We start from the raw sequence: 14,480 nt of genomic DNA on the forward strand, positions 1-14,480 counted from the left end.
TTAAGGTTAAACTGGGAACATCAGAAAAATGTATTTATATTAACCAGTCTCTCAAATATTTATGACATAGAGCAGCGGTTCCCAAAGTGTGGGTCGCGACCCACTGGTGGGTCGCAGGGCGATTCCCAGTGGGTCGCGCTGACCCACACATCCAGGGCCGCCGGGCAGTCAGGCAGACTGACACCAGGAGGGAGCCCGGCGGTTTGCCCTGTATGCCGCCGGGCTCCCTGCAATCAGTCTGCCCAGCAGCTCCGGTCTGCAGCTCCGCTGGGTGCAGAGCTGAAGACCGTGTGATAGAAGTCTCGCGAGCTCCCAGAGCGTTACCATGGCAACACTCAGGGAGCTCGCGAGACTTTTATTACACTGTCTGCAGCTCTGCACCCGGCGGAGCTCAGACCGGAGAGTTACCCCACTGGACCACCAGGGAGACACTGGACCACCAGGGAATTAAATGAAGGTAGGACACAGCCCCCAGATCTTGCCCCCTAATGTAAATAATTTTCTCCCTACCCCCCCCCAAACTGTAACCCCTTCACTCCCTGCCCCTTTCCCCTCCCCACCCTGTTACCCCTTCACTCCCTGCCCCCTGCCCCTCCCCACCCTGTAACCCCTTCACTCCCTGCCCCCCTCCCCACCATGTAACCCCTTCACTCCCTGACCCCCTCCCCACCCTGTAACCCCTTCACTCCCTGCCCCCTCCCCACCCTGTAACCCCTTCACTTCCTGCCCCCTCCCCACCCTGTAACCCCTTCACTCCCTGCCCCCCTCCCCACCCTGTAACCCCTTCACTCCCTGCCCCCTCCCCACCCTGTAACCCCTTCACTCCCTGCCCCCTCCCCACCCTGTAACCCCTTCACTCCCTGCCCCCTCCCCCTCCCCGCCCTGTAACCCCTTCACTCCCTGCCCCCCTCCCCACCCTGTAACCCCTTCACTCCCTGCCCCCCTCCCCACCCTGTAACCCCTTCACTCCCTGCCCCCTCCCCCTCCCCACCCTGTAACCCCTTCACTCCCTGCCCCCCTCCCCACACTGTAACCCCTTCACTCCCTGCCCCCTCCCTACACTGTAACCCCTTCACTCCCTGCCCCCCTCCCCACCCTGTAACCCCTTCACTCCCTGCCCCCCTCCCCACACTGTAACCCCTTCACTCCCTCCCCCCTCCCCACACTGTAACCCCTTCACTCCCTGCCCCCCTCCCCACACTGTAACCCCTTCACTCCCTGCCCCCTCCCCACACTGTAACCCCTTCACTCCCTGCCCCCTCTCCCCACTGTAACCCCTGCTCTCCCTGCTCCCCCCACACTGTAACGCCTGCTCTCCCTGCTCCCCACTGTAACCCATTTTCTTCCTGCCCCCCCACTGTAGCCTTCTCTCCCCCTGCCCCCCCATTGTAGCCCTCTCTCCCCCTGCCCCCCCCCCCACTGTAGCCCTCTCTCCCTCTGCCCCCACTGTAGCCCTTTCTCCCCCTGCCCCCTACACTGTAGCCCTTTCTCCCCCTGCCCCCTACACTGTAGCCCTTTCTCCCCCTGCCCCCTACACTGTAGCCCTTTCTCTCCCCTGCCCACCCACTGTAACACTTTCTCCCCCTGCCCGCCGCCCACTGTAACCCTTTTTCACCCTGCCCCCCTACACTGTTACCTGCACACACACTCCCTACCACACGGTCACCCTCACCTGTCTCTGCGTGTATGTGTATCTGAGTCTCCTTTTGTGTCAGTGTGTGTGCATTTGTGTGTCAGTGTGTATCTGTTTACATGAGTGTATGTGTATCTGTGTGTAGGAAAATAAGTGTCATTGTGTGTGTATCGCTGTGTCAGTATGTGTATGTCTCTGTATGTATCTTCAGTAAGTGTATGTCTCTGTATGTGTGTATTTGTGTGTCTCTGTATGTGTATACACTGCACACATACTCCATGCAAAAAACATGCTTACATCCAAACACACATTGTGTATATGTATATTTTATATACACAATATACACACACTGCATCCACTACACACGCACTGCAATCAAACGCAAACATTACATACAAACACACCCATGTATTAAAACACTAAAATTATATACAAACACCCCTTCATTCAAACACGGACACTACACACAAAAATCACACCTGCATTTAAAGTCCAGCACTACATTCAAACACCCCTGCGTTCAGACACAAACATTACAAACAAGTACACCACTACATTCCAATGGCAACAGTACATACAAACACTCCCATACATGCACACACATACTTAAAGGACCACTTCAGCTTAATGAGGTGGTCTGGGTGCCAGGTCCATCTAGGATTAACCCTGCTTGCTGTAAACATAGCAGTTTCAGATAAATTGCTATGTTTACAAATGGGTTAATCCAGCCTCTAGTGGCTGACTCATTGACAGCTGCTAGAGGCGCTTCAGCGCTTCTTACTGTGATTTTCACAGTGAGAAGACGCCAGCGTCCATAGGAAAGCATTGAGAATGCTTTCCTATGGACTGGCTATATGCGCGCACGGCGCTTGCCGCGCATGCGCATTCAGCCGATGACGGCTAACGGAGGAGAGTCCCCAGCGCGGAGGGAGAACGGCGCTGGAGAAATTTGAGTTTTTAACCCCCTTTCTCTCCCTTCAGCCTGGCGGGAATTGGACCCTGAGGGTGGGGGCACCCTCGGGGCACTTTAGTGCCAGGAAAACGAGTTTGTTTTCCTGGCACTATAGTGGTCCTTTAATACACAATCATGCTTACATTTAAACGCTCAAACACTGCTCACAAATATAACCCTGCAACGATGGGCAAATGGTAGATTCCCAGCAGGCATAGTATTGCTGAAGTTCTCCGACAGATGGAGATCTACCTTTTGGCCACACTTGCACTAGAGGGGGCCCCAGAAAGCATACTTGCACCAGGGCTCTCTCTACATTAGTTCCACCACTGGGATAATCAATGTGAGGGGCCTGGATGAGCAGGACACAACGTCTGATTCTGACTGAGTCTGTGAGTAAGCAGTTGTATGCCTCTAAAACTGATTGCCATGATATGCAAAGTTTCTGCCTTTAAAACTCCATGATATATCAACATTATGCATCTAAAACTGCCATGATATGCCAAATTATGCCTCTAAAACTGCCATGATATGCCAATTTTATGCATCTAAAGCTGATTGCCATGGTGTGCCAATTGTATGCTTTTAAAGCTGATTGCCATGGAGTGCCAATTTAATGCATCTGACTGTTTGCCAATTGTATGCCCCTGAAGCTGATTGCCATGATGTGACAAGTTTATGCATCTAAAAGTGATTGCCATGGTGTGCCAAGTTTATGCATCTAAAGCTGATTGCCATGGTGTGCCAAGTTTATGTATTTAAAGCTGCCCTGATGTTCCAATTGTATGCCTCTAAACCTGGATGCCACAGTGTGCCATTTGTAAGCCTCTAAAACTGATTGCACTGGTGTGCCAATTTTATGCACCTAAAGTTGCCATGATGTGCCAAGTTTATACATGTAAAACTGATTGCCATAATGTACCAATGTTATGCATCTAAAGCTGCCATAATGTTCCAATTGTATGCCTGTAAAGCTGATTGCCATGGTGTGCCAATTGTAAGCCTCTAAAGCTGATTGCCATGGTATGCCCAACTGTATGCCTCTAAAACTGATTGCCATAATGTACCAATTTTATGCATCTAAAGCTGATTGCCACGGTATGCCTATTTTATGCATCTAAAGCTGCCATAATGTTCCAATTGTATGCCTGTAAAGCGTATTGCCATGGTGTGCCAATTGTAAGCCTCTAAAGCTGATTGCCATGGTATGCCAACTGTATGCCTCTAAAGCGGATTGCTATAGTGTGCCAATTGTATGCCTCTTAAGCTGTTTGCTATGGTGTGCCAGATTTATGCCTCTAAAAGCAATTGCCATGGTGTACATCTAAAGCGGATTGCTATGGTGTGCCAATTGTATGCCTCTAAAGCGGATTGTCATGGTGTTCACTTTTTAAAATATGCATTAAAAAAAGCAAGTGGGTCTCAAAACATTACCATTTTGAAAAGTGGGTCTCGGGCCATAAAAGTTTGGGAAGCCCTGACATAGAGATTGTGTGGTTGATTACAAGCCAGTGTTGACAACTGATCAATAAAATTTTCAGACTTTTGGTAGCTACTTTGTATCATGATATATTTTTGATTGTATTAGAATTTTAATTAAATGCCAATGCAATTACAAGATATAAGAAAAGTAAAGACTGGCAAAAATTAGAAAATGTTTCCAACCATTTAAAAACACAGCAGGTATAATTTTTTTTTTATGTATATTTTAAAAGGTATTATATATTATATTTTAAAAGGTGACATCAGATGGAGGAGAGAGATCAGTCTTCATCCAGTGCAGGATTGCAGGTAAGTTTTAACTTAAAATTATTTACCATTTCAAGGGGGAGACCTAATAGCAATGGCCAGACTGACCCACCAGAATATTGAGAACTTTCCTGGTGGGTCGGCTTTCCTTCATGCTGATGCGCGGCCGCTTAGTGTGTTAGTGTGCACCATCTGGGGTGTGCACGGTGCAAATACCAGGTGACCAGCATGAGGGGAAGTACTCCCCTCCTGTCGATCACTCCACGTAGCGTGACTGACCTGTGAACAGTGGTAGAGGAGCTTCTTGGGGAGATTATCAAGTCTGATGTTCTCAGCCAAAGTGAAGAGCATACTTATAGAACATCAAAATAAACAAGACAATATAATTTTTTTTCAGATGTGCAACAACATACATACATTATTTAAGTACTATTACCAAGCTTTCCTTAATTAGTCAAGCTTGGTGGACTGAAATATTGATTATATGCAAATGTGCATCTGCTTAAAATAAATCCACTCTTTTGTTTATTTTGAAGCACTATTTGTACTTTCTTTCACGTTGGAGAAATAGATTTTAGTTATTACCCAAACTCCTGTTGAGTACATTATGTTGTTACCAAATGATGTGATGCAGACATGGAGTAGCTAAAGCTGGAAACCTGTGTTGTGTAGGGAGCAAAACTACTTATTTGATAGGTGTTACTACCATTTATGGTCTGGCTAGGCCAACTGATTTAAAATTGATAGTGCCTTTGTTCTCTTTCTAAGTAAATGGATTTCCTTTAAGACATATCGAAAGAATCAAGAACACTTCAATTTGCTGCTTAGCTATTTGAACTTACTATGTGTTTGATCCCTTTTGGATGAGAATATAAGTCCCCAGAGAAAATAGGCCTTTTCTAGAATGTGTCACTAATGAAAGGGGCTCCATGAAGATCCTTCGCTCTGAAAGGACACAGGTGCTAAACGTCTCCTGGAGTAATGTCTGACTTCTGAGCATGTTCCCTTAACCATCAGGGTAACCATGACCTGGTGTGCATTGGCCTTGAAACTCTTGACTCCTGGGAACATGTGGGAACACGTTGGGTGTAGCAGCAGCACTATAACATGACTGTGTAGAACAAAAGCAAATAAAAAAAAACAGTAATTACACCTTGTAGTACCTATAGTATTAATGCAAATCCTATCTTACTCTTATTGTCTCTTACTCTAAGTAACCCTAAATCTAACTAACCTCAACACTAAGTAACACTAACAGTTCACCGTTGAGTAAATCATTACTGGCTCACCCTAACAAACCCTATCTATCACTAACTCTGACACTAATCAATCCTAACCCTATCTCACCCTAACCCCAACTAACCATAACACAAACTGTTCACAATTTTTCACGGAAAATGTTGGTGTAAGCCAGGAGCAATGTCCAGCAAACACATGGAAAAATGTCAAACATTCAAATATGTAGAAATCACTAAAACCAGACAAACAGTCCGCACTCATAAGGATTTCGAGAAACTCCACAAGGTAGATCATAGAATGTGCATACTTTTATACTATTATGGAAACAAATGGTTAAAAACATGCCATAAAAGTGAGTTAGAGTGACTCTGCTCACCTGTAACCATTACAGAGACACATTTTTTTTATAATCACATTTGACTTATGCACAGGCTAGTATAAATTGCTTTTTTTAATAAACATTTTCAAATAAAGTCCCTCCACTTAGGGCAAAACTAGTCTAGCTAATGTGCACCAAATAATTAGTTTCTAAATCCAGACATATGTAAATATCAAACTGCAATATATATATATATTCCATTTTCCATTTTCCTGACAGGAGTTCTGAGATGTAGTCAGTAGTCATACAATTAATTCACAAAGTTACAGTTGTTTAACATAACATTAACCTCAGCTGAAATCCTGTTAATGGTACTGCATTAATTACTTAAGAAAATAAGGTGACATCTTCAGAGATAATGTCATCTTTAATGTAAAGCATTAGAAATAATGGACATTAATTAAATATTAGATACAAATCATATGCAGATGAGTCTTATACATGAATCTTTGCTAAGGTTAATGGCAGGATGGAAATTTCCCATTACACTTTTTAATACTTGGTATTATGCAAGAAGTAAAATAAAAATTATGCCACCTGTTTATTGTATATTTATTTACTTATCAAAAATGCTTTCACATGTCTTCCAACAATGCCATTTTAGATTAGGGAGCTGCTCAGGCCCAAACATTCCATAGGTGCTCACATCATTTGACCTTTATGATGCATACTGCAATTGTATTATCATTGTTTTTTTTTTGTTTTTTTTTTGCATACCCCCCTATTTCAAACAGAGAAGCTTAGGAATGGTAACATGGACAACCCTTCTGGTAATTTAATGATTTTTGTTTCTGTTATTTGAGGAATGTAGTCATTATTGCATGGTTTTACTACTTGACTTAGTAATCAGCAGTGTAGGTTGGTGTCACCCTTCCACCATTGTGGATCAGTGGAAAGCATTCCCTGTTGATCTGGTGCAAGAGCATTGTGGCTTGTGCCTTTATCAGTTGAAGAACACTTTAAGAGCTCTCTCATAATCCTGGCGATCAGTGAATGACTTAATGGCAACGTGAGAATGCTGACATACTAGGTATGCAGGGGCGTATTAGCCGCGAGGCAAACAAGGCATTTGCCTTGGGCGGCATTTTCCAGGGGGCGGCAAAAAAAGCCGCCCCCAAACGCCCAGGGCAAATGTCTTGTTAGCCTTGCGGCTAACAGACATGCCGGCAGGCTGCTGGGCGGTCGGGCGGCGCTGGCGGGCGGCTGTCGAGGGAGCACTTCCTATGAGCTGTCTGCTCAGCTCCCTCGCACACCGCATAGTGAGGCTGGGAGCCGGAAGATGACGTCATATTCCGGCTCCCAGCCTCACTGCGGCGCGCGAGGGAGCTGAACAGACAGCTCAGAGGAAGTGCTCCCTCGCCAGCCGCCCGCACGCCCAGCAGCCACTGGACCACCAGGGAGAGAGGGAACCCCCCCCAGCATTCCCAAAGGTAAGGAGGCGGGGGGGGGGGGTTAAAGTAAAAAAGTGTGTGAGTGTCTGTGTCAGTGAGTGTGTGTCTGTTAGTGTGTGTCTGTTTTCAAACATTCCATAGGTGCTCACATCATTTGACCTTTATGATGCATACTGCAATTGTATTATCATTGTTTTTTTTTTGTTTGTTTTTTGCATACCCCCCTATTTCAAACAGAGAAGCTTAGGAATGGTAACATGGACAACCCTTCTGGTAATTTAATGATTTTTGTTTCTGTTATTTGAGGAATGTAGTCATTATTGCATGGTTTTACTACTTGACTTAGTAATCAGCAGTGTAGGTTGGTGTCACCCTTCCACCATTGTGGATCAGTGGAAAGCATTCCCTGTTGATCTGGTGCAAGAGCATTGTGGCTTGTGCCTTTATCAGTTGAAGAACACTTTAAGAGCTCTCTCATAATCCTGGCGATCAGTGAATGACTTAATGGCAACGTGAGAATGCTGACATACTAGGTATGCAGGGGCGTATTAGCCGCGAGGCAAACAAGGCATTTGCCTTGGGCGGCATTTTCCAGGGGGCGGCAAAAAAAGCCGCCCCCAAACGCCCAGGGCAAATGTCTTGTTAGCCTTGCGGCTAACAGACATGCCGGCAGGCTGCTGGGCGGTCGGGCGGCGCTGGCGGGCGGCTGTCGAGGGAGCACTTCCTATGAGCTGTCTGCTCAGCTCCCTCGCACACCGCATAGTGAGGCTGGGAGCCGGAAGATGACGTCATATTCCGGCTCCCAGCCTCACTGCGGCGCGCGAGGGAGCTGAACAGACAGCTCAGAGGAAGTGCTCCCTCGCCAGCCGCCCGCACGCCCAGCAGCCACTGGACCACCAGGGAGAGAGGGAACCCCCCCCAGCATTCCCAAAGGTAAGGAGGCGGGGGGGGGGGTTTAAAGTAAAAAAGTGTGTGAGTGTCTGTGTCAGTGAGTGTGTGTCTGTTAGTGTGTGTCTGTTAGTGTGTGTGTGTGTGTGTCTGTTAGTGTGTGTGTGTGTCTGTTAGTGTGTGTGTGTGTGTCTGTTAGTGTGTGTGTGTGTGTCTGTTAGTGTGTGTGTGTGTGTCTGTTAGTGTGTGTCTGTTAGTGTGTGTCAGTGTGTGTGTCTGTTAGTGTGTGTCTGTTAGTGTGTGTCTGTTAGTGTGTGAGTGTGTGTGTCTGTTAGTGTGTGTGTGTCTGTTAGTGTGTGTGTCTGTTAGTGAGTGTCACGAAATGGAAGTGGCTAATTAATAGCCTACTAAGAGAGCTACCTTTCTAAAATAGAAAGGAGATTAACTAAATAGTGCTCTGGCTAAGGGTGTACAAGCAATAAGAGAGGAGGGGAGAAATAAAGGAGAGAGGTAAATGCATAAGCATATATAAACGTTTAGGTAAGGTATCAAAAAACCAACCATAAAATATAAACCTCTCCCCCCACTTGTAGACTCCCAGCAAACAAGCACTCTCTATGCTAAACCCTATACTCCTAAGGAAACACCTTCGAGGGTGTTCTAATCTCAGCTCAAACTAACATTAGAAAAGGTTCCAAGAGTTTAAATAAGTGACAAATCATCTGTGCAGAGTGCTCAAATCGTGAGTGAAAAAGTGGCTAAAACCCGACGCGCATTTCAGCATGTTCCACACACCGTCATCAGGGGTAACGCTAATGCAGCTAGCCCAGCAGTCTGTTTTATACCCTGTATCAGTAAGTCCACCAATCAACGATCGTCCCACTAATGAGGCAAACGGGGCGTGTCTAGAAGCTCTGTTACATGACTCATTCGGCGATCAGGTGGAACTGAAAGCATAATAGCATTAACCGTTTGGGTGCCCAATTGAGGTCCAGGATTAACCCATAGAGTGTGCAATTATACACACCAACATAGAGAATGTGAAGTACACTATGTATCTGCAAGAATAACACTGAGGAAAAGATAGCAAATGAAGCTATATATCCAACTAATTATATAGTGTTATGCTTATACTAGTGTAAATAACAACCTGTACCTACGTCAGTTTCAGATAGTATATACACTGTATATGATTGTGAATAACCTGATTACACAAGTTATGCCAGTATTGTTGTAACAAGTTGTACATATGTCAATTACACATGGCATGAATAGTGTATATAATAGTAACAAAACAGGTTAAACACAGTGTGCCAGAAAACGTACATAGCAGGCTGTGCATGTATAGAGTAGTAGGCAAACAAATTATGCCTGTATAATGTGCATAGCTAACTGTACATGTACCAATTACAAATGGCATACTCAGTATATATAATTGTGGGGCAGGTTTAAACAGGTCAATGCTCCTTCAGAAAAGGGTATAAAAAGGAGAATTTTAAGATATCGGTGTTAAAGTGATATATACATATGTGAATAAACTTAACTCGAAATATCATTGTTAATCAGTTTGTCAAATAAATGGGGAATAGGAGAAGCCTTCATTTAACCCTGATGGTGACAGGGTTTTTAATTGGTAAATCCAAAAGGCTTCTCTCTGTCTCAATTTCAAATCCCAGTTCCCTTTTCGTGGCGGTTGTGGAACATGTTCAAGGCCCATGAACCGAATACCAGCAGAGGAGTGGTTATGGTGTAAATGCAGATGTCTTGCATTTTAACCTCTTTTGTTACTATTATATACACTATTCATGCCATGTGTAATTGACATATGTACAACTTGTTACACCAATACTGGCATAACTTGTGTAATCAGGTTATTCACAATCATATACAGTGTATATACTATCTGAAACTGACGTAGGTACAGGTTGTTATTTACACTAGTATAAGCATAACACTATATAATTAGTTGGATATATAGCTTCATTTGCTATCTTTTCCTCAGTGTTATTCTTGCAGATACATAGTGTACTTCACATTCTCTATGTTGGTGTGTATAATTGCACACTCTATGGGTTAATCCTGGACCTCAATTGGGCACCCAAACGGTTAATGCTATTATGCTTTCAGTTCCACCTGATCGCCGAATGAGTCATGTAACGGAGCTTCTAGACACGCCCCGTTTGCCTCATTAGTGGGACGATCGTTGATTGGTGGACTTACTGATACAGGGTATAAAACAGACTGCTGGGCTAGCTGCATTAGCGTTACCCCTGATGACGGCGTGTGGAACACGCTGAAATGCGCGTCGGGTTTTAGCCACTTTTTCACTCACGATTTGAGCACTCTGCACAGATGATTTGTCACTTATTTAAACTCTTGGAACCTTTTCTAATGTTAGTTTGAGCTGAGATTAGAACACCCTCGAAGGTGTTTCCTTAGGAGTATAGGGTTTAGCATAGAGAGTGTTTGTTTGCTGGGAGTCTACAAGTGGGGGGAGAGGTTTATATTTTATGGTTGGTTTTTTGATACCTTACCTAAACGTTTATATATGCTTATGCATTTACCTCTCTCCTTTATTTCTCCCCTCCTCTCTTATTGCTTGTACACCCTTAGCCAGAGCACTATTTAGTTAATCTCCTTTCTATTTTAGAAAGGTAGCTCTCTTAGTAGGCTATTAATTAGCCACTTCCATTTCGTGCCTGGCCTCTCCTCTTTCCTCTCTGTCTCTCTCTATTTAGACTGGTTACCATTAGTTTTTATTTTATTTTAAGTCTGGTGTATTATTCAATTATAGATAAGTCTGGATTGGAACACCCTTGAAGGTGTTTCCCAGGAGTATAGGGTTGGAACACTAAGGGTGACTACTTGTGGAGGAGTTTACTATATGTGGGGCTATATGAATGTGAGATTATGATCCATACATTCCATTACCCACTACTCTCCACCTAGCCTCTCCACCCATATGAGTGTTTCTATACCCTTAGCCCAAGCATCATTGAGTCATTATTATTTTTCTTTTCTTTTTTAGAAGGATTATATACAGTAGGCTATTATTTAGCCACCTATCTCTATTTTTGATGGTGGGTTATTCCTCTTAACTGACTCTATCTATTTAGATTGGTATTTATGTATACATTGTATTATATACCTTAATAAAGTTATTTATTATTTTCTTTCCTGTTAACATTTACTATTGGAATTGGACTGGGTAATTGTCCTCATGGTTGTCTCTTAGTTAGACCACCTTTGGATTTATTTTCTTTGTTTTGTTTCATTACCCTAGGGTTACCCCCTTTCTACCCAGTCTAGGTGACCATCCCTTACCTAAGAGACGGTAATAGGGTAGGGTTTTGTCCTCCCTGTTTTCTGGTCCCTTAAGGTTTCATCTATATATATATATATATAATTACATAAATATACACGTAGTCTTCAAATATATAAATATGTATGTAAATATATTTACATAATTAAGTTATTTTATTGATTGCAATTTGAGGGACCTGCCTTACAACCCAGGCCAAAAGTACAGAGAATTACATTTGCTGGCACTGTATTTAACCCTGTAACTTTCTATGACACCCTAAAACCTGTACATGGGGGGTACTGTTTTACTCGGGAGACTTCGCTGAGCACAAATATTAGTGTTAGCAAAACATATCACAGTGATGATATTGTCAGTGGAAGTGAAGTTTTTTGTGTTTTTCACACACAAACAGAACATTCACTGATGATATCATTGTTGTGAAACATTTTACTGTTTTGAAATACTAATATTTGTGTTCATTGAAGTCCCCTTGAGTATAACAGTACCCCTCATGTACATGTTTTACTGTGTTTTCAAAAGTTACAGAGTCAAATATAAGACTTGATTTTCCGTTTTTCCACATAGAAATTTGACAGATTGGTTATGTTGCCTTTGAGAGCATATGGTAGCCCAGAAATGAGAATTACCCCCCTAATGGCATATCATTTGCAAAAGTAGACAACCCAAGGTATTGCAAATGGGGTATTACCAGTCTCTTTAGTAGCCACTTAGTCACAAACACTGGCAAAAATTGGCGTTCAAATATTTTTTTTACATTTTTTCACACACAATCAAATATTAACACTAACTTTGGCCAGTGTCATGGGAGTAATTCTCATTCCTGGGCTGCCATGGTCTCAAAGGTAACGTAACCAATCTGGTGAATTTTAATGTGAAAAAACTGAAACATGTAACATTCACATATTTGACCCTGTAACTTCCCAAAACACCATAAAACCCGTACATAGGGGGTACTGTTTTACAAGTGAGACATCGCTGAATGCAAATATTTGTGTTTTATTGCAGTAAAAGCAAACAGTAGTATGACATTCACAGTTAAAATGGCATGCAGAACTAAAAAAATTACATCATTTCTTAATTTCACAATTTTTTTTATTTTATTAACATTCAATTAGGTTTCATAGGTAAATATTTGATGTTAAATGAAAGCCCTATTTCTCCTGAATAAAATTATATATAATAAGTGTGGGAACACTTAATGTGAAAGAGGTGAATTACGATTGAACAGACATATAATTAAATTAAGTTTTGTTTACGTTTTATTTTTATCAAAACGCGTACATTTGGCTCAGTCCTTAAGGGGTTAATATGCATGTAGGGGTTTAGAAAAATACCCCTCTGTCTCATTAGCATTTTTTGGGCTGAAGTTAAAGGAAACATTGTGAATTGTTAGTGTAGACCCCACCTAAAAGGTTTGCCTTGACGTAGCAGGTCGGCTTACACCTAATGGCCACTAAAGTGATACAAAAAAACTCCAGTTACTTAAATATGCATAGGGAGTTGGTATAGTGCGCAAGTAACTCTTTTCTTTGGTTTAAATATATATATATATATATATATATATATATATATATATAAATATATATATATGTATATATATGTATATATGTATTTCTAGCTGCTGTTTTGAAGAAAAGCATAATGTATTTTTATTATTATTATTATTATTACTATTACATATTTACATAATGCTGTAGTGGTTATGGTGCTTGGAGTGTTTCTTTAAAGTAGCAGTTGCATTTTGTTTAATGGAAACTCTGGTGGCTTTTCAAAAGATCTATTGCAATTTTGATATGTTAGGACTTTTTTTTTCTCAAGCTATTTCACCAAATCACTAAAAACACCTACCTTTCTTTCAAATTACTTTGCATAGAACCATTCATCATCTAGTTTTAATCCTATGTAATGATCAGTAGCCTAATTATTTCACTAATACCTCAATCTTTCAAAGTGTACAGTGTTCAATATGACTTACATAAATGTCTCCTTAAGCCATCAAGTTCACATTCATGCCTGCTCATTTTTATTTCAACTTAAACTATTTCAACTTTCAATTTCGACTAAGCGTTAAAGTTTTCCATTCTAGAATATCACTGTATCCATGGGCGTCCGCAGAAATATTTCCGGGGGGGGGGGGGGGGGGGTCATAATTGTAATGACATCCATGCCTGGTCCCTTTTGGACATGAAAGGGGAGGGGCAGAGTCATTATCAGACAAAGCCAGGGTGAATAGCGTTTTCACAACTATGGTGTCAGTAATACATGTTTGTACTCCTGACACTATAGTGTTCCTAGCAAATTAAAGGAACATTCTGGTCACCATAACAACTTCATCTAAATGAAAATGCTATGATGCCAGGAAGCCCCTGGGTGCTCTCTTTCCTTTAAGGGGTTAAACTGCTCTCAGATGGTTTAACCCCAAAGGCTTCCTCCAGCTCTAAATCTCCAGGTCGCTCAGTGGTATTCGGTTTCCTAAATGCAGTGTCAGGAAGTGCAGATGTCAGGCATGGGTGCTGCAGATTGGCTACAGTGGTCAGTTGATGCTCTAACCCAATCGCTAGTTCCCGGTTCATAAAATGTTTAGCTTTTTATGAATTTGGAGATACTGATTGGCTTAGAGTGCCAGCTGACCGCTCTAGCCAATCAGCGACACCCCTACCCAGCGGTACTCTGTGCTTCCTAAACACATTAACACTGATTTTTTTTTTTACCTAGGGAGATGAGAAGGTCAAAAGTTTCCTGCCAGGCCCAGGTACCAAAGCCTTATGATGTGGTGCCCAGAATAAAGTGGAGGGTTCACTTCACTTGTCCTTCCTGCTCAAATCTCCTTTTCTTCTCCTTCATTTGACACAGTCTTCTTTTTCTTCTTACACTGTCTTCTCTCCTCCTTGGCTCCTTCTGCTCCTTTACCTTTCTGCTACCTT

The sequence above is a fragment of the Pelobates fuscus genome, chromosome 5 (assembly GCF_036172605.1).
Source record: "Pelobates fuscus isolate aPelFus1 chromosome 5, aPelFus1.pri, whole genome shotgun sequence".
NCBI lineage: Eukaryota > Metazoa > Chordata > Amphibia > Anura > Pelobatidae > Pelobates > Pelobates fuscus.